The following is a 19,465-nucleotide window of genomic DNA, read 5'->3' on the forward strand; positions in this document are numbered from 1 at the left end:
ACATACCTGCATGTGAACACACACACGTTGTAATGGGAAAATATTTATACATCTCTCAACAAACCCTATATACTCACACTTATTAAATGTGATAATAGCATTTTTATCTGACCTATGCCAAACTGTGTTCAGTGTATACTACTGACTACCCAGAGGCATTTGACTCCATATTCTACCTCCTCTGAGGCTCTTTCTGCTATTTCAGGCCATTGAGAAGTGATTCATTTAAGATCTAGTATCTCAGGTATTTTATGACTTACTGGTTTTCCCTTCATATTTATAATAGTGTTTCCCAGTAACCTTACTTTTATATGTAATCGTATGAGTAGGGAATTGGGAAATTTTTACCTAATTTTTCTTTAGAGTTTTCTTTAGCTATTATCTTGTATGAGATGGTAAGGAGATGAAAGCAGGTATGAAATACACAAAATAGTACAAACCATATGTTTTGTATCATTAACACAGTTCCTCTGAATGACTGACTGTTGGTTTGCTCTTGTACCAACAGCAGTAGCAGTGCTCCTTTTTTCTCCCTTGGTCAGAGCTATGCTAAGATAATTCTTAATCAAAGCTTTAACACAACCTTGCAATGAAATATGACCAAACCAATTAATCCATATTAAGATGGTGAAATCACTTCAGAGCTGTGGTATCTTGTCCAAGGTGTACAAATCTCTCAGCTCTCCAATGATGTATTTGCTAACTGCTGCTATTTTAAACTCTCCTCTTTCCCCAATCTCTCCTCTTTGATTACTTCTCGGTATGTTAAATTGGGTAAACAAATAGGTAGTGGGTTGATAATTGTGAAACTGGTTGATGCCTTGTCCTTTTAAGTGCCTAAAGGACAGCAGCCTTCTTTAATAAACCTATTAATGTACCATCATTCCTTCTCCAGAGTATAAATATATGGTAATATGAGGTCTGTCTTCTTGTCACCACACATCACCACTTCTATTTGAAGAAAACAGAATAAATGCACCAAATGTAATATTACAGTCAAATGGAAAGAAAATTCCTGGTTTCTACTGTCAAAATGAAAAAGCAGAACAATAATTTGAATAGAATTGCAGTTTATCCTGTTTGGTGTTAAAGAATACCAATTTATTTTATAAACTGCAAGTCATTTAAAGATTTCAACAGTTTTAATGAAGTTTAACAATTCTGTGTAAGATGGGGTTTTTTTCCTCCATTTGGTGTATCCATCATCCTGTGCAATAGAAACCAGTGCTGTCCACACAGTCTAGGTTGAAGGCTACTGACTGACAAATTATCAAACTGCTTATTTTCTTTTTAATAAACAATCTCCTAGAGATTTTTCTCTCCAGAAACATAAATAATAAACCTGCAAGATCTGACAAAGCCAAAAAGTTGTAGAGAAGGACCAACAAATGGAATCTGGCTTAGTGCCCAGCAAATTATTGGAGAAGACTATTTGGTAATAAAAAAGAAAATACTCTTGGGCTCTACATCATTCACAGATACAGATCGGAACAGCCAAGAATGGCTCTTTTTTTTTGAAAGGGGGAGTGTTAACTAACAGTTCTCTAAGGATATTCACCATAGTGAGTACTGATGCAGACAACTAGAGCTAATAGTGGTACAAAAGAACTGCCTAAAATTTTTTTTTTTACCCAAGTCAGCTTATTATTTCCATCAGACATTGAATTTCAAATATTTGCAGTAGTAACATCACAGACTACAGGTGTAAGTAAGGCAATATTCAGTTAATGCAAAGCTTTATCTGAGGGCAAATACCTGCAGGTAGCATCACATTGGTACAAAAAGCTTAGATTGGCTTTGCCCGGAATATTTCATTTTATTTGCAAACACGTCAACAGAACAGTTGTGGCTTACTTTTTGAACATGTTATGTCTCACACATTCAACAAAACATTTTCTTCTTTTTCAGAAGCTGCCAGTTGTTGAATGTGAAAACAAAGAGCTGCACTCTCACCATGTAAGGATACAGTTTCTCCTATATTCTGCATATATCAAGTTACAGCCTCTGGTAAGGCCTGCCAGGTGATGGTAGGAAATTTAAAGATACAGAACCCATTAGTTAAATGCCCCATCCAATCATTAGGTTTGTTGACCTTGCATCATGGCAATATGTTGGTGCAAGTGGCTGGAAGCTGGGCAGAATCACTCAATTATTAGAAGGCTGGAGACTCTCCCTGTTGCAGAGCCCATGGTAAGTAAAATAAGGGCCTTCTGTTCAGAGAATGGGCAGACTCTGAGCCTTCTGCATCCTGGCTGAAGTGGAGATGGGTTCCTACAATTCTGTGAAGCACTAATACATGCTAAACTTTTAAGAGTGCTCAAGCCTTCATAGGTGTGCTTGCAGTTGCTATGAGGGTCTGCAGTCTGCAGGGGATGTGTACCTTGGCAGCTGAGTTGTTTGTGTGTCTATGGAACCCACTCACCACAGGAATGGAACTCTAAACTGTGGCTTGAATCAGCTGTTGGAGGAAGAAGTCATCAGTGAAGGTGAATAGGCTCACTGTCAGCTGAGATCTTTGCACTAAGGTGTGTCTTTCAAAATGATATATACTTGTCTGTCCTCTCTTGCTTTTGTACCATTTTGCTTCTGAAAGTGGTAACAGCTATTATTTTATCTTCTGTAAAAGTTTTTGCATGTGCAGTGGGAAGAAGATGGCAAAAAATAAATTGGTTTCACTCTGTCAAGGAAAATGGATAAAAAATATGTATTAGGACTGAAGAGCACTCATCTGAGCCTCTTAGCCATTTCATCTTCTAAACAGCTTGATCCAGAAGGGCAACTGACGGGTCTTAATCAACTGTCTTCGGCAAACCCTTTACAGAGGAGCATGCAAAGATTGTAGTAATTTTTGCTTTAGTTCTGGCATCTGTCCTTAACTGCCTTTGGTGTGGTGTCCCAGGTAGCTGTCTATCCTTACCTAGCCATGACAAGAGCTGCCAAAAGGCCTTCCCTCTGGCTAGGTCAGGAGCTTATTGCATTTAGAGTCTGTGTTATGCTAATTGTGTACTATGATAACAAACACTATGAGCAGTCCACTTAAGCAGAAAACAACATATTCTTCATACCTATCTGAATGATACCAGAGTGTTCCTTTCTTACCTGTTGCAACTTTCCTTTGCAGTAACAGATCCAAATGTCTTTCAGGCTGGATGAATGGTGCCCACAACGTGTTTCTTCCAACAGACAGTATTTGCAGCTGAAATTCGTGCCCATTGTTTCAAATTTCTCCACAGTCTTCTCTGTAGAATTCTTTGCAGAAGCCTTTAGACAACAACTTTGGGCCTGCAAGGGGCAAATAATGTGAAACATGTTTCTAATGAGCAATAATTACAGGTTTAAATAGCTGGCACAATCAGTGTTCAGTGATTTCATTATTAGATGGCACCGTAATTTATGCTAATCCTGATAACGGTTCCGGATGAGAGAGGTCCAGACATAGGCGATTGCACTGCAATTATTTACACCCTGTATTTCTGAAACAATAGATATGGTAATTTGGAAATCAGATGACTATGATTTCATTTATTCTGGTAGGAAACACATGTAACAAGTTGTGTCAACAACCATAAAATTAAATAGGATTAATTGATTTCCAATTCTAGGTTTATTCCTTGTTAGCTTTCACTGCCCTAGACAACCCATGAATCAAAGGAAATTTATTTTTGGAGACCTGGAATTAAAAAATTTCCTACCCTTTTTAAAGTCTTGCATTTGGATGTATGTTCTCAGTGCAGGCGAAGGCAGGGGGTTGAACTTCATGAGTCTGCTTTCATGTAGCTACCACCTTTGTAACTGCTGCAAACAAAGCCAAACCTTTCAATCTTCTCCAGCCATTCCTCAGTGACTGGGGTACTCACTTGTGCCTTTTAACTCCACTGAGCTCTTGTGCAAGTAAGCCATCAGTAAACTGAATGTTCAAATCAAATTGTGCCAATGTGGTGGGTGGCAGGACATCAGGGATTATATCACAGATGTTTTAGAGGGGAAAAGAAATGGAGGCTGGAGTGATTTCAGTATGCAGAGCAGTGAGAAAGCCTTTAGCAGGAGAACCTGTGCTTCAGTCTCAGGTTCATTCCTCAGCACCGCAGTTGTGCCAAACAAGTCAATTAGGCTGTTCATGTGTTTAAAGCCCATGCTACGTGCTTCATGTGACTGGAAGATCAGGTCTCTGGTGTAAATAAGTGAGGTAATAGTCTGTTGATTGTTGGAAGTTCCTGGAAAAATCAGGACTCTGGTCTTTCTGCCAAAGTATTATTCACTGTAATTAGGACAAAGAACATCACTAAAATTCTATTCATTGCACCTCTCATCTGTTCCTCTGGTGAACTTGTACAGTCTTTCTTAACACTTCAAATTTGAAAGTTGCTGTTGATATTAGTGAAATAGATGTGCATGTTTTAGGAAGGAATTTTTTTTATCCAAAATGTGGTCTGGATACTAATGACCAGTGTGTATAGATTGTATTTCTTTTCTGTGATTGCTGGGACTTTGCTGCAGGAGGGGGTAAGAGAAGGCATGCAAGTACTGTAGCTATTAATGAAGAAGAGGCAATGAATGCTGAAGAGCTCATCAATTTGCAATATTTGTATCCTGGTGCATCTTAAATAGTCTCTACCATCAAGTCTTTTTTGTGATGTGATAGAAGGTCTGGGTTGGCCCCTGTCATACATAGGTGTTGGCAGTGCCACAAGAATGGGGGAGCATTGGGGTAGCTGTGCCAGCAGCTCAGCAGTGTCTGGGCTAACAGGAATCCTGCCTGTTACTGTCCGTCTGTCTGCTCCCTAGTGCTCTTGCTGGCTTGCTTTTGCTCACATCCAGGGCTGTTCAGGCCTCCTGGCACTGCCCTCCCCAACCTCCTTGGTCAAGTAGGAAGGTGAGGCTGGCCTGGGTGCCATACTTAGGAGGCTTGGCTACTCCTGGCAAGCTGAGGATTGCTTTTGGGAAAGCTGAATGTTCATATAACTGTCAACTCCCAGCAGAAAGGATGGAAAATGACTGCTGAACAAGCTAGTGTAATCCACATGGTTGAGAATGGACAGTTAGAGAAGCTTGGAAAATCATATCCAGAGGCTTTGGTAAACCTTATCTGAACTGCTCAAGGTGTTTAAGCTGAGACATCTCACAAGAAAGGCTTTTGCTGTGGTTTTGACACTTGCTACTTTCAGCATAGCTTGGATTTCTGATAAGACATTCTTTGTGGCATGTAATTTTCTATTTCTGACCATAGCTTGCCCTGGAAGGACAGAAGAACAGAAGCTGCAAAACAGACAGGTGAAGCTATAAACCCCTCTTTCTTACCCTAGCTTTTTATTTCTGCCAGCTTTATTCTTTTAGTGTTTTGGACAGGTGAAGCTACAGCTTAATTCCCTCTTTAAATGAAGAAATTTCCTTATGTGTTTAGTAGAAATACAAACTGCTGGAGGAAGAAACCTGGTGGTGGAGTACAATGTGTTGTCAATGTTAGGATGGTAGCTGTTGAAAGCAGACTTCATTGTAATCAGCTTGTCTTAAGCTTTATATGCAACCCATTAACATTCCAGCTTTGATTTGTACAATACCGAACCATGTTTAGGAAAGGAACACTCCAGTGTCTTGATCTCTTCCAGGAATGTTTCTTCATTTACAAGCTTAATTTATAAATACAGAAGTTAGTTCCACAGAGCCACATCTTCATTTCACAGGATAACATTCTGTGTTTATGTGCTGAAACCAGTGAATATAAACCACTCCATGTTGGAGTGCATGCAACCTAGAGTAACAGGGTCTGCTTTTGTCATGGTTAAGATAAATAAAGACTTAACTGAAGGAAACATCTCCATTCTGGAGTTGTTTTATCTGGAAGTTACAAATCGCTTTTTCGCTGTGTAATATAAATAGTTTTTCAAAATGCTGGTGTTGCTCTATTGATACTTAAGATCACCTCATTAATCATCTTGGCAAGTAACAAAGTTATCTAAGTTCATGGAGTCACTTCCTAAAGTGGATTATAATAAAGAGCAGAGAAGAACCAACATTTTAAAATACAATATTAGTAAACCTTTGGACAGGAGTAAAGATTAATTTGTACATAATAAAAAGGTTTCATAATGTTGAGGAAATGATCTGATCAGGGGTCAGGTGTGCAGTGTGGGGAACAGAGAAGAAACTTTATGAATGCAAGTGGTGGTAAGCGTCATGCAGAAAAATACTCTATGCTAAAATAGCAGTAGTAGATTATCTTATTTTTGCATTCATTTGGAGAACCAAGATGGAAAGCAGGATTAGGTTGGCCTCTTGAGCTATGAGTACAAATGTGAAAAGCAAATAATTTCCTTAGGAGGAAAGGTATAAATCTTACCCTTGCTGTCTCTGCAATTTATGTGAACTCTGTCAGGAAAGCAGCTCAAGGAGGTCTAAGCTTACTCAAGCTGAAGAAGACAAGGTAGTTGCCAGGATTAGAAAGAGGAGCTGATCTTGCTCACAGGGAAGCACAGCAGATAGTCAAGAGGCTGTGGAAGCACACAGAGATGTGGTGGGGAGAAGCAGTAATTTTTCAGTATTTGCCTTTGTCCCTCATGTCATGTAAAGGTGCCAAAATAAACGTGTTTGCCATACACAGTGGTCAAATTTTCCATGCGCATCAGCTTCACTTGGTGTAAGTGCAAACAGCTGTGATGGGGAACTGGGAGTAAATGTAGATAACTTAGGGATGTTCAAGAGCTTATGAGAAGGAGAAAGATAAAGTCTACATTAAGAATTGAATGAATTGTTTGCTTTTGACCCTGAGTACCATGCAATCTATGAAATTAGTAATATTGCATTATAATCTCATTACAAGGTTTCCTCAAAGATAAAGTAACAAAGATTACCAAGAGTAGTAATTCTGCCTTCAGAAATGAATAGCATTCAGCTGAAGCTAAAAGGCTTTTCTTAACCTCTGAAGCAGCGTCATGTAGTACATTTCTGGCTGTTTGAGTGATGTGAAAGATTCCTCTTTGTTCTCAGAGTATTTGGAAGTGAGTCAGGAAAATGCATAATGCATTTTATATGAACATTATATGAAAAAAGAAATATAATATGAACTTTTAAATGAGTGCTCAGGTGTAGGTCATCAAAAATGCATATTTACATTTTTTGGGTGAATTTCATTAAAAAAAGACAGAATTGTTTGCTCAGGTGTCTTCTGCAATGGATGAAGTAGAAGGAAAAAGTGAAAATAAATATGTTGTCTCTCTTTTTCCTGATCATTTTATGAGAGAAGAGCTGCTGTTTTGAAAGGATGTCTAAGTCTCCATGTTTCAAATGCACATCAGAACCTGACCTACTTCTGCTGTGGATAGCCCGAGGACTAGTTTGATTTATTTCTGATGGTTCTCTATGACTCAGATGCTGGGTTTGGCATTGGAAGAGATTGGACAAGATTTGAGGAAGGTTTGGCAAAAACCCTCTCTGCAATATGGTACATGGGCTTTTGGTGCAACTTAACCTGGCACTGCTTCAGTTTGCTTCCACTGACATCAGTTGCTGGTTTTCCTCATGCACAATGTATGCAAGAAGTGATCTGAGCTTTATGTTCAAGTTGTTTTGTTACCCAAATCCGTTTAGTTGAAGAGGAGATTGGACTATTGGGAGGGGAAAATCCACCACCCTGCTGCTTTGACCTTCCTGTGGACTGCATTTTCAGGACAAGAAATTGAAACAAAAGGATTGCTAATAATTCAGAGCAGAACTCTTGCATTCTCTTCTGTAGTGGACTTGAAAAATTATATAAAGTGGCAGAAATTGTTTGAGTTGACCTTTTCCCCCTGACTTTTCCAACTCTTTACAGTATTGCACGTTGTACTTCTCTCATCCCTTTGACTGAAGACAGCTCTGTTGGGGATTCTGGCTTCCTTACATCCAACTCTTTCTCCCATTACAGTCTTGCCTGGATGTAGACATTTTGAGGAAGGAACAACTTTTACTCATGTGCCCTTAAGTGTGTGTCACAATAGGATGCTTCCACCTGACAGGTATCCAGCAGCTACAACGGTGCAAATAAAATGTAGTAGCAGGAACCGCCATACTCATTTATCCACTGTTGCTACCTAAAGGAACTCTTGAAAATATGGCCAGGATGTACCAAATCCTCACCTTGGGCAACCCCAGGATACCATCATTGATGCCAGAACATTTTTCCTTTTGCACAGTGCAAAGGAAAGCTTAATACACGAGTCATCTGTCAGAAAGGAAGAAAGGGAGAATGAGAGGAAATGTTTATGACTGTTGTATAAATAAAAAGAAAAAATTAAGGTGGGGTACAGCATTAGAATAAGTAAATACATTGCTATATTTGTGCATCTTGTACAAACAAAAGTTATCAATTGATTCTACTTCGAGACTTTGACTTTTTATTTAAAGAGAGAACATTCATATGTTTTATGTTGTTTTAATCCCTGGTTTAGAGCAATTCAACAGGAACTCCACAAATGCATTTTTTATTATTTTTTTTTTAGAAAAATGTATTTCTCTTGCAATTTTTTCTCCTGCCCATCTTTAAGAACCCTGATAGAAGTTCAAAGCTGTAGACTGGCTCACAAGCAAGAGACCACTGCTGTTTTAAAAGCAATTTAGTATTAATACAACTTATTTTTGATGCAAGATGCACTGAATGGCTCAGAGAATTAGTAAAAAAAAAAATCTTTGAAGTCTTTAATTTCTTTATTTCAGTATCTAATAGGGGCCCGTTTTATAGAGACAGAGGTTTGTGTACTTCATTTAAAAAACCCCAAACCCTGTAATTAGCATTAATTATCCTTTCTGGAGCGGTCTTTGGAAAAAAGCCAAGGATTAACTGAAAAAAGGGACTGACATGCCTTCTCCTCAGGGGTTGCCTGAGTTCAGCTTGGAGAGATTCTGTTACACAATGTGGCCAGTCCCTGTAGGAGTTGGATCTTTCAGTAAAGCAGCTACATGTTAACATCTGGGCTTTTGTTTGTTTTTTTTCCCCTTAAAAATCAGCTAGACTGGAGTGTGGAGAACAGGCTTTCCTAACTTCTTCCAGTAAGGTATTCCTCCTTCTCTGTTGTGATGTGTATCTATAAAATTTCCTACATGAGCCTTACAGTATTTATTTAAAATTATATTTCCTGTGTATACTACTAACACAAGTCATATGAATGTGATGTAATTTTAAGGAGATAAATATTTAGAATTGTCTGCCGATGTGAAATGCATTTAACTAGATTCTTGCCCCTTAAAACACTTCTGTTAACTTTTAAAAGTGTTAATTACATTTATGCCTTCCACTCCATTAAGTTTCAGGTGTATTATGCAGCAGAAAACAAAAGCGTTCAGGATTGCACAGAAGAGTGCCCAAAGCAGAGCTGTGGCAGAAGCATTGAAGCAATCTACTTCAGGATTACTATGTGAAAAGTTATTTTGAATTATTTTTGGGATTCTTAAATTATGTGAGAGGGATTTGTATTGTCAGAAATCTTCTTAATGAAGAAAAGATTCCCCCTTGCTCTGTACTAGTAGTTCTATTCTAGAAACCTGGTGGCATTCTCACTCTGGCAGAGCACCTCGGAGAAATTTTGAGGACTGAGAAATGAAACTTCTAAAGGTCTCTGTGTGTGTGTGTGTGTGTGTATCACCTGTGCTTAAGGGACCTGAAGTCTTGCACCTACTGTGTTTCTGAGCAAATAAATCACATTGAGTGACTGCATAGATCAAAAGTAGTTGTTTGCATGGCTTCTGCACCATATCCCCTCCAATCTGCATTCTCACTTGGCGAAGGAGAGGGACTGCCCTAAGCTCTAATGCAGTCCATGGCCGAAAATTAATTCCCTTTACCACTTTTATTCACATCACTTAATCAACCTTTGTAGCACAAATACTCTAGTGTAAACAATTCTCTAGATAATAAGTAGTCATTTTTTTTTCCTTCTCCCTGGAGGGGTATTTTGCTTTTGTTATTTAGGCAACTGTACCAACTTTTAAAGTGCAGAAACATTGAAACTTGGCTTCAAATGTAGTCATTCCTGTAAAATTGTCATGGTAAACCTACCCATGCTGTCTGTGTTGCCTCAATAAAATGCATCTAAAATAATGCTTTTGTGAGTGGGGAAAACATCTGCAAATCATTCTAGAAGAGGACTCAGAGGATTCAAGTGGAGACTTTAGGAATGGTCTCCCCAAACAAATTATTCTCCTGAGCTGAGAATTTTACTGCCTCTTAAAGTGATTTTTTACTTCTGATCACCTTCCTTAAGCATATGGAGTCTGTCTTTCCTTAACTTGTTGTTTTCTGTCTTGAGTCCCTGCTGTGAAAGGTCTAAAATAACAGCAGCTCCAAATGAGAAGGCATCTTTAAGACCTGTATTGAGAGACTTTGTAGGACAAAGCTCCAGTGACATCACTCCCCCAAATTTTTCATCTGAAGCTATTTGAGTAGTCATTTCCTTGTTGGTGGTTTGTTTGGTTTTGGTTTTTAAACTCTTCCTTCCTACCACCAGCACCTTTCTCCTCGCTTCTGCACACTTACTCTCATAAAATCAAGGAGCAGCTCTATACTGTGGTGATCTGTTTACCCACTGTTTTTCCTATCCCACATTGTTCCCCCCTGGTTTTCCCTTGCCCCTAGCCCTGGCCACTCCCTCGGGCTCTCCCTACTGGTTCCTGTACCCCAGCTCCGCCCATGTACCACCCCTGAGCCCCTGAGAAACCTCCCCTGTGCCGGGATTACGAGGTCTCTCTGCCTCTGGGGATCGCTGGGACGAGATGTAAGATTAGACATTCTCTGAAACCGTCATGGAGGGACCCTTCTCGCCTCCTTTGCCATCACTGGTTGTAGCGCTGACAGCTGCTGGAGCAAAACTGCGGAGCCGTCCGAAATGGACTACGGGAGGGCGATAATGGTCACACTGCCCTAAGCAGCTCCGCTGAGCTCTCAGGGAAAGCTGCAGCTTGCTGAACTAAACCTAGCACTACAACACTATACCTCAGATATTTTCCAGACTCCTTTCTAACTAGATGTGCAAAAGTCTTTCTAACAGCTGGACAGAATGATGAAAGATAAATAGCTTCCATATGGAGACTTTAGGTATTGTGTAAGCATCTGTAGTATTTTTTCCTTCTCTCAGGCTGTCATCTCATCCCACTAGATCCTTTACCACTTCCATGGCTTTCTTGAGGCATATTGGCTTCAGCCTGTAGGTGCTGTGGCATATTTTTATACACATTAATAAGATGATACGTGGCCATGCTATTATTAAATTTTATGTTTGTTAGATAAATATTATGAGAACATCACTGCTTCTGTGCCTAATACAAATATCTGGATATCCATTTTGCCGTCAGTAATAAGATTACCTTTGGGGGTGGTTTCTCTTACCCAGCTGTGGGACTTTAACACTACTGGAATAGTTGGACTTGATGATTTTAGAGGTCTTTTCCAACCTGGATGATTCCGTAATTCTGTTCTATACTTACTGCTAAAAATAGGGGTTTCTGTTTACTATGACATCGGTGGGTACCTTTTTCTTTGATACCTATGCTAAATTTATAACTCTGTCTTAAAACACGCTGAAATTTGCACGAGGCACTTCTGAAAGCTTTGCTAGAGCTCAGTTTAGTTTGACCAAGAGAATGGATAATACTTACTTGGATTTTTCTTTACATGTATCTTAGTGGGTGCCATTCTGATTTCTCTCATCAAAGTACTGCATTTAAAATGGATTCCCATCCCATGTAGGAAGCTCTGATCTCACTAGGGAATTTTAGCTATTTTAATAAAGCCATTTTTTTTCCAGGGTGGATTTCTAATTGTGTAATGGCTCATAAATTGTCTTTTCTTAAGTAATGTTTATTTAGCAGCAAAGAAAATGGAGTAAGAATAATTGTTAAATGGTGAGTATCTGTGCCTGTGAGTTTGCCAAAAGGGGAGAGGCAGAAGAAGCATAAGGGTGTGAAAGCTAGTATATGCCTTCAGGCAGTTTTTTTAGTCTAACTGTGTAGGTTTCAGATGGTCTAGGTTTTTGTCTCACGGTTTTCTGTTATTCCAGTGGGTTAAAATTGTTCTAGCCCAGATTGTTTTGCTCCTAGAAAAGTGAATGTACTCATTGTGCTAGATGTAATCAGCACAGGGAAAAGTATCTGGAAAAAGGAATTACTCATGCTGGTAGTCCCATTTTTACTTGATTAAACTGGTTCTGAAACTGGCACAATGCAGCAAAGGATTCTGTGTGTTGTGGCAACAGAAGGTGACAGGAGTGTTGCTCTGCTGTACTAAGGCTGCTTCTTGAGCTCATCCCTGGCTTCTTGCAGGTCCCACATCCTCATAATCTGAGCAGAGGGTTTGTGGCAAAAGGGTGTGATAAAGGCCTTGAGCTAACGTGAAGCCAAACTCTGTCAGTGTACGTGGTCTTCTGGAACTCAGTGTCAGATAAGGATGGATGTAGCTGCAGTGTTGACAGACATGAGGGGTGGCAGGACACTGCCAAGATGAACACAGGTTCTCTGTGTAAGATGCTAGTTGTTACACACTCTTCACTAAATCTGGATTTGAAATTCCTCCAGCTGAATGCCTGTAAGGGTCTCCTGAGCAGACCTTTCATACTGGTCTATCTCCTGACAATGGCAGTGTGTCCTGACAGAGACTCCTTTAATTCCTGCCTGCACTGAAGTGCAAAACTATCCTGCAGTAGTTGAATACATAGATATTTACCTAAGGGTTACTGAAAAGTCCCAGTGTGGCACTGCTGGGAACTGGTGCATTTTCTATAGAGTGTGAACAGTGTCAGTACCAACTTCTTTGCTTCCTCTGTAGGAATGCCCTTGTTTTAGAGGTCTTGTTTAGATCAGCCCTCCAGATGGATCAGTCATCAGCCTGTTGAAGTTTCCATCGAGATAGGGAATTTCCTGACTGCTATTGTCACACCTATGTTCTTGTCCTGGCCTTTGTAACAGCTTGAGAGTGACTGAATTGGGCCTGAATAATTTACTTTGCTTCTTCTACCTCACAGAACAGCTTAGTGGTGTTTTTCTTCAAATAGGTGCTTATCTAACTCATGTATAAGGAGGAAGTTTCTTAAAGATCGTGTTTGTGTTGTGGCATGGAAGTCAAGTTTATAAATATTTCAACAGACACCTCCTTTGATGCTGTGCTGGTGGATGTGGCAAAGTTGGCCTATGGTTGCTATATGTGAAGCCTGAGGGAGGAAATCTTGTTTCTCAGGAAGGGTGAGAAAGAAATTGGATGAGGTGTGACTCCAGGTAAATGGAATAGCTTTTGGTAAGGAGAACACTAGCATCAAATGTTCATATAGATTAAGTTAAGACATGTTAGGAAAAGCAGTGACATCTTTAAGGTGGTTTATGTCAAACCTCTGTAAAAACACACAATGAACCCAGCTACGTATGGTATGTATGGTATCACCTTTGACTGTCAGTTGCTTGCTGTCTATCCTGGGCACAATTCATATGTATAAATGTGCCAAAGTGCTAAATCCTGTGGTGACCTAAAAGCCAAGCTGTGAGATCTATCAGGATGCAGAATGTGTTTTTGGTAGCTTTTTCCCTCCAATGTTGTGCCTGGAGGTCGTAACACTTAGTATTTTGTTCGTTCCATATGTAAATCAAAAGGCCAAAGAGTAAAATAGGAGATACTGCCTGTCTCAAGGGGTCAGAAAACCTTTCCATGTTTGTCAAAATAACTGGCTTGCAGACTGGGCATCCTAGATAACTCTCTGGTTAAGTTGTGAAATGCTATTTTTCAAATACTGACTTCCACTTCTATGGCTCCTTTGGAGTATGAATTGTTGTGGTATATTTGAGGGGCATTTTTTGGTCTGAAATAAAATACAGCCAACATAATGAAGTAGTTATTTGTAGTGAATATTATCTGCATGGCTGAAAGGTATCAGATTAAGGCCTGAAGTTGCAGTTTACTTTTCTTTTTGAAGCTTGCTGCTTTGGTCTTTCACCCATATCCTGTGCGATTTCAGCTCTCAGGATGCTTTCAGAATCCAAGAACTTGCCATATAGCAGCTGTGCTTTCCTCCTTTGTGTCGTGGCATCAAAAATTTCAGTTTTAGTTTCATTATTGCTATATTGGCCTCTTCAGAAGGAATAAGCAGTGGTGTAGGTGCTCAATTGCTGAAATTAGTTCATTAATTTCCACCTAAAGATTAAATGGAGGTGAACGTCCATGTTTCCCAGGAGCACAAGATAATTTGGTCAATAGCCAGAGGGTTTGGCTAATAACTGAGCTTGTGGTGAACAGAAATAAACTATTGCAAGACGCCTTAGAGCTATGGAAGCTATAAAGCCAAAATTTCTGTTAGGTTTTCCTGCTGGATCATCAAATTCCCCTGAAGTGAAAACTGTTGCTCTTGAGACCCATCAGGAGAACTATGAATTAAGGTCTATATTTACTGCATGTCTCTGATGCAGGATTTTGAGAAATGGAAAGTATTAGCATTGTATTCATTACTACAATAGGAAAACAGTGAAAATATTCAGACAAAGCATGAAAAAAAAACCTGGGAGAAACTTGGTTTCAGCCATGGGTTTTCAGAAGTTGGTCATGGATGATAAAAAAATTCTTTAGCATATCAAACTGCGTTCTTGGCAACTGTTGGTCTTGAGAAATTCTGAATTTTCAAACAGTGCTGAAGATGCATCTGAGACCAACACTTCCTTTGAAGGGTCTCAGCTTCCTATGACTGTTGGAAGAAACCAAATATTTGGTTTCAGTAGCTTTAGTGCACTTTCTTCTGTGTGCACCAAGCACAGTCCCAGTTCCCTGAGCTGTAATTTGCTGGCAGCAACACTTTGATGTTTCCTCAGAAGAGGTAAGGAAAAGTTTGCCTAAAACTCACTTTTGTTCCTGGCAGACAGCAATGCAAATATCTGAGTATTTTACTTCCTGTCAAAAAATGTGGGCTGAATTGCAATAAATGAAGTCTGTATATCGTATCATAAAAAGAACAGCAGGAATTTTTGGCTCTTGGCACAAAGCCATGCAAAAGGCACCTGAATCTTTCTTTTACTTTAACTGCACTCATTCCATACCACTTGTTCAAGATAAACTCCCCATTTTTTTGTTATTGGCCAAAAGTCTATCATTTGGTTTTCAAATTATGATTTATTGCCAAGCTCCTCTATTTATCTTTCAGTCTTATTTTCTTCAGTTATGCAGTAAACTTTTCATTACAACTCTCATTGAAAGTTTTCTGCTCGACTTTTGTCCTGGGTATCTGTGTGGAAGAACCCATGATAAATATTTTATGTAGTGTCTAGCACTGTGGTGCATTATCCATGTCATGTGCCTTACTCATTTCAGAAAGCCCACCTTTTCATTTGACTGTAATTCACATTTTCTAATATAGATTTTAATTTCATCATAGAAGTCCTTCATTTCCCAGGTATGCAGTTTGCTTGGCTTCTCTTCTCGGGTTATTCTCTGCTCACCCCAGTGTGGTTGAGGGTGGAAAAGAGCAATAGCCTCAGAATGTGGATGTGAGCTAGACTACCTGTTTTCTTAGTTATAAAGATAATTCTGATTGCTTTGGATATCTCTAGTATGTTTTAGCTTGTATCAATATAGACTCCAAAACACCAACTATAATGAAGTCCAAATCTAATGTACCATAGAAAATATTTTAATTACCTTTACCTAAGATTTCATCCTTCAGTTCCACACTGTTATCTGCTGAGGTTTTGTGGTAACTGGCTTCCTATTCTTCCCTCCCCTGCCTCTCACCTATCTTAATTTACAGAGAAATATTTTTTACCTTTATCTTTGTAAAATTTCCCTATCCATTGTCTAAATATACTTTGGTTTTCCTTTTAAGATAATGCCCTAATATATAAACTACTTTAAAAAAAAATATTCCTGCCACCATCTATTACATTAACTCCATCTTTACCTGTAGATATGTGCATATATGTGCATCTGTTCCCACCTGCACAAGATCAGATTGATGTTGTAAATCAGCAGACCTACATATCAGCTCTGGAGACAGGAGTGTCATTAGTTCAGGAGATTCAATTCTACAGCCTAAATGATGTTATGATTTCCATAAAGCTTTTGAAAATAATTATAAAACTGTACTCTGATGTATTTTTCTTTCCCAAGATAATGAATGACCTTGTTTTATAATGACTGTTCTGATAAAGGATGTATTGTAAGTAATGCAGATAAATAAGCCATTTGATAGTGGGATGTGGGCTGCTGGTCAGTTAACTTTAGAAGTTGTAATGTTTTGTTTACATTAGTTGGAATAACCTAGATCTGGGATATAATATAATTTTCCTCTCAAAGCTTTGACATTTTGGAGCTTTGGGGACACTCTGTGTGCTGTATGTTTCCATTAGGCACAGAGCAGGAATATTTTTATGTCAGTTTCTCTTTATTTTTAGGAGATGAGACAATGGAAGTAGTAATAATATGTGGAAGAAGGCCAGGTGACAAGAATAAAAGCCAGGGTCATGACAGAGTGTACCAGTTTGAAGCAGTAGCTAAATGTCATGTTTGGGACTAAACTACCCTCTTAACACTCCAGTAAGGAACAATGAACCCAATGAGAAAAGGACATGTTTTCTGAACCCCTCACCCCCAGCTGGCTCTTAGCTCACTTACACAAATTATCAGCTTCAGAAAATGCTTTTTAACTTGATGTCAGTGCCCGTTTTCCAGGTTCCTAACCAAACTGGAGAAAGATTACATGTGGTACCCCAAGGCTTTTTGCTAGTCTGGGAGTTTCTGGTTATTTGAATTTATCTGTTCTTTGTCCTGCTCACTTAGAGAAAGGTTCGTTCCTTCAGAGGGAAAACAACCGCCAGTGTAGGGGGATGAGGTGGCCAGCAGAAAAAATTCTCGTGCTTCTGTGTGGACACTTCGAAAGGCTGTCTATGTTTCCAGCTAAAAAAAAATCATGAGCTGAGTTCACGTTTAGATTTTCCTGAACCATAATGTGGTGCTGTTGTGATCTCTTCCTAATTTCCAACCAGTAAAATTTCTCCTGTTGTCTCTGTCCTCATCAGTGTGAACCATGATTTGTTTGGCTGCAGTTTGAAGATACTGAATTGGTGATTTTTCTTATACGTGTATCCTTCCTTCTGAGCCTTTACATTTGCATTCATTCTTAAACTGTTTCTTCCTAATTAAATCAGACCTATTCAAACTCTGAAGGAGAAGAGCAAAGGTCAAAAAATGTCAGACACCCTTAACAACCTCTATTAAATCTTGATAAACTGAAGGTGCTCTCACTTTCAGTCCAGAAATGGCATCTTAGATTGTAATAATTGATATGACCTCCAAATAGTTACATATTATCAAGAATTCCACTGAGCAAAAGAGGAAAGAATGGGATAAATGCGCTTAACAGAAATTGCTCCTTAGCCCAAGTCCCCATACAGCACTGGGAAGAGAAATATTTTATCACTCTGTGCAGATTTCAATGTAAAGAGTGGTAGAAATGAAGTCCACCAAATTTGCCAGATTTTCTCTGGGATTTATTTTTAAGCTGGAGAGAGAAAGCAAAAAGCACTGTGCTGCATTCAGTCAACATACCAAAATTGTGCTCTGTGTGTATGGAAGGGTTTGGTACTCTGTGAGGGGTGTCAAGCTGCTTGGGCCTGAAACGCAGCTAGTAGGAAACTCAGAGACTTCATTTAGTTTTAATTGGCATAGGCTGTCCTGTGTGTTAAAAACAGCAAGTTAGGCACATGGAAGGCTCTTGCATCAACATTTGGTATGGATACTTTCCTGGCAAGTCTGAGATTTGGGGTTCAAGTTGCTTTATAATTTAATATTTAGAGAGGGGAAGATCTTGCCTCTGGAAGCGGTGCCTGTGCCCATAAGGAACACAGAAGAATGGATAGAGTCTTCTGGCTGCTGGAACTTGAGGATGTACTTCAGTCAGGAATGCAATAAATAATCTGATTCTCTTTCTTTTACCCTCATTTCCTCAAGTCCTAAGGTATTTAGTGAGTTGGGGTAGAAGAGCATTTACACCTCCTGCTCTGTGACTGGGAGCATTCCCAGCTTCACTGACAGCTCCTATTGCTGGATGTCACTAGAAGCAGCAGAATTTGCAGGATTGCAGGATCAGAATAAGTCTCTAAACCCAAGTAAGGTGATTGCCATGTATGCATGAGCAGAGGCTCCAAGGCCCAGCCAGCTGAGTGAGAGCCCAAGAACGCCTTCCTTTGAGAGCACAAGAACTCATTTCATTTCCAAAACACACCCATAATAAACTCATATTTTCATTGTTTAACATGTTAATGACTGATGAGAACATGGAAATGACATAAGCAACACTGTGCTTGACAAACTCTAGTCTGCAAAATGAAGACCAAACACAAGTTATGGTTTGAAGCTGATAAGAGGTTTAGAAATTGAGACTTAAGGGACTTCTTTTTTGTTCTGTTTGGGTTTTTTTTTTCCTGGGATTTGACTAATAGACACTTTTACAGAGTTAGAATTATATTTCAATGATGTGAGTAGTGAAAATACAGAACTTAGATCATTTAGGCTTCAGAAAACAGCGGAACAAATGTTTCTGAAACAACTAATTTGCTCTCCAGATCTTTGAAGCTACAACATGGCACTAAGGCAGTAAATTCTTCGTGATTCTCAAGACTAGCAGGAAGAGTTAAAACATCTCTAGTGAATTCAGAAAGAGTGGTGATAAATTCAGGTGGCTTGTGGTACTTGTATCAACACCCTCCTTGGTGTTTCTACTAGATGGCGGTGATCTGGAGGAATCCCTAGGAATGTGCTAAAGTACCCAGATACTGGAATCTTCTTCCACTTGAAGTAGTAACAGCAGAGAAAGGAAAGACTGAATACATCTAAAAAAAAAATTTTTAGCCCAAGCAGTCAGTGAGGTGTGAGAATGATTGGAGTAAAATAAAAATGTTTTCTGACAGGAAGGAATGGATTGGTTATGTGCAGAAGTAAATCAGCTGCATAGAAGTTGAGTATATGTTGAGAATCAGCTACGTGGAAAGCAGCACTCCCTAAATGACCTTTAGATCCTCATAGCTAAAGGTTCATCAGTTTGAAATTACTGTCTTGGATGAAAATGGCAAACTTAGCATGAGCCTCTGAAAATATAAGAGTATTTAAAAGTAGCTTTCTGAGCACTTGGATAGAGGGCTGTTAGTAAAGACAAAACCAGCTTGATAAAGGAGAAATGAAGCTGCCTCATCCAAGCATGTATAATAGCTATTGCCATTCAATACGGCTGAAAGGTTTTTCCTGCAGCTAATGGAAAATTCCGCTTCTAGAGTGTCACTAATTTTGATAGAGATTTCAGTGTCTTCAGTTGTCTCACACTGAAATGGGATGTGCAAATATTCTTTCATGGTCTCTTGTTTTCTTGTGTGTTAAATCCAAAATTACTGACCCTTGGTGCTAGGACCATGTTGCTGATAGTTGCTTAAAAGGTTGCCTGTGGAAAACCTAATTTCTATCTTGACTTCAGAGTCCCATCAT

General features: G+C 39.2%; 1 long non-coding RNA gene across 2 annotated transcripts in view; it reads left to right on the top strand.

Moving 5' to 3' along the window:
• The window catches only part of LOC116446044, a 107,963-nt gene that overhangs the window by 27,286 nt on the left and 61,212 nt on the right, over positions 1–19,465 (top strand). For both annotated transcript variants that reach the window (XR_004241007.1, XR_004241006.1), the window contains exon 3: positions 1,909–1,956. This is a non-coding gene — a long non-coding RNA (uncharacterized LOC116446044). The remainder of the gene's footprint in view (positions 1–1,908; positions 1,957–19,465) is intronic.

This window comes from Corvus moneduloides, chromosome 6 (genome assembly GCF_009650955.1).
Source record: "Corvus moneduloides isolate bCorMon1 chromosome 6, bCorMon1.pri, whole genome shotgun sequence".
Classification (NCBI taxonomy): Eukaryota; Metazoa; Chordata; class Aves; order Passeriformes; family Corvidae; genus Corvus; species Corvus moneduloides.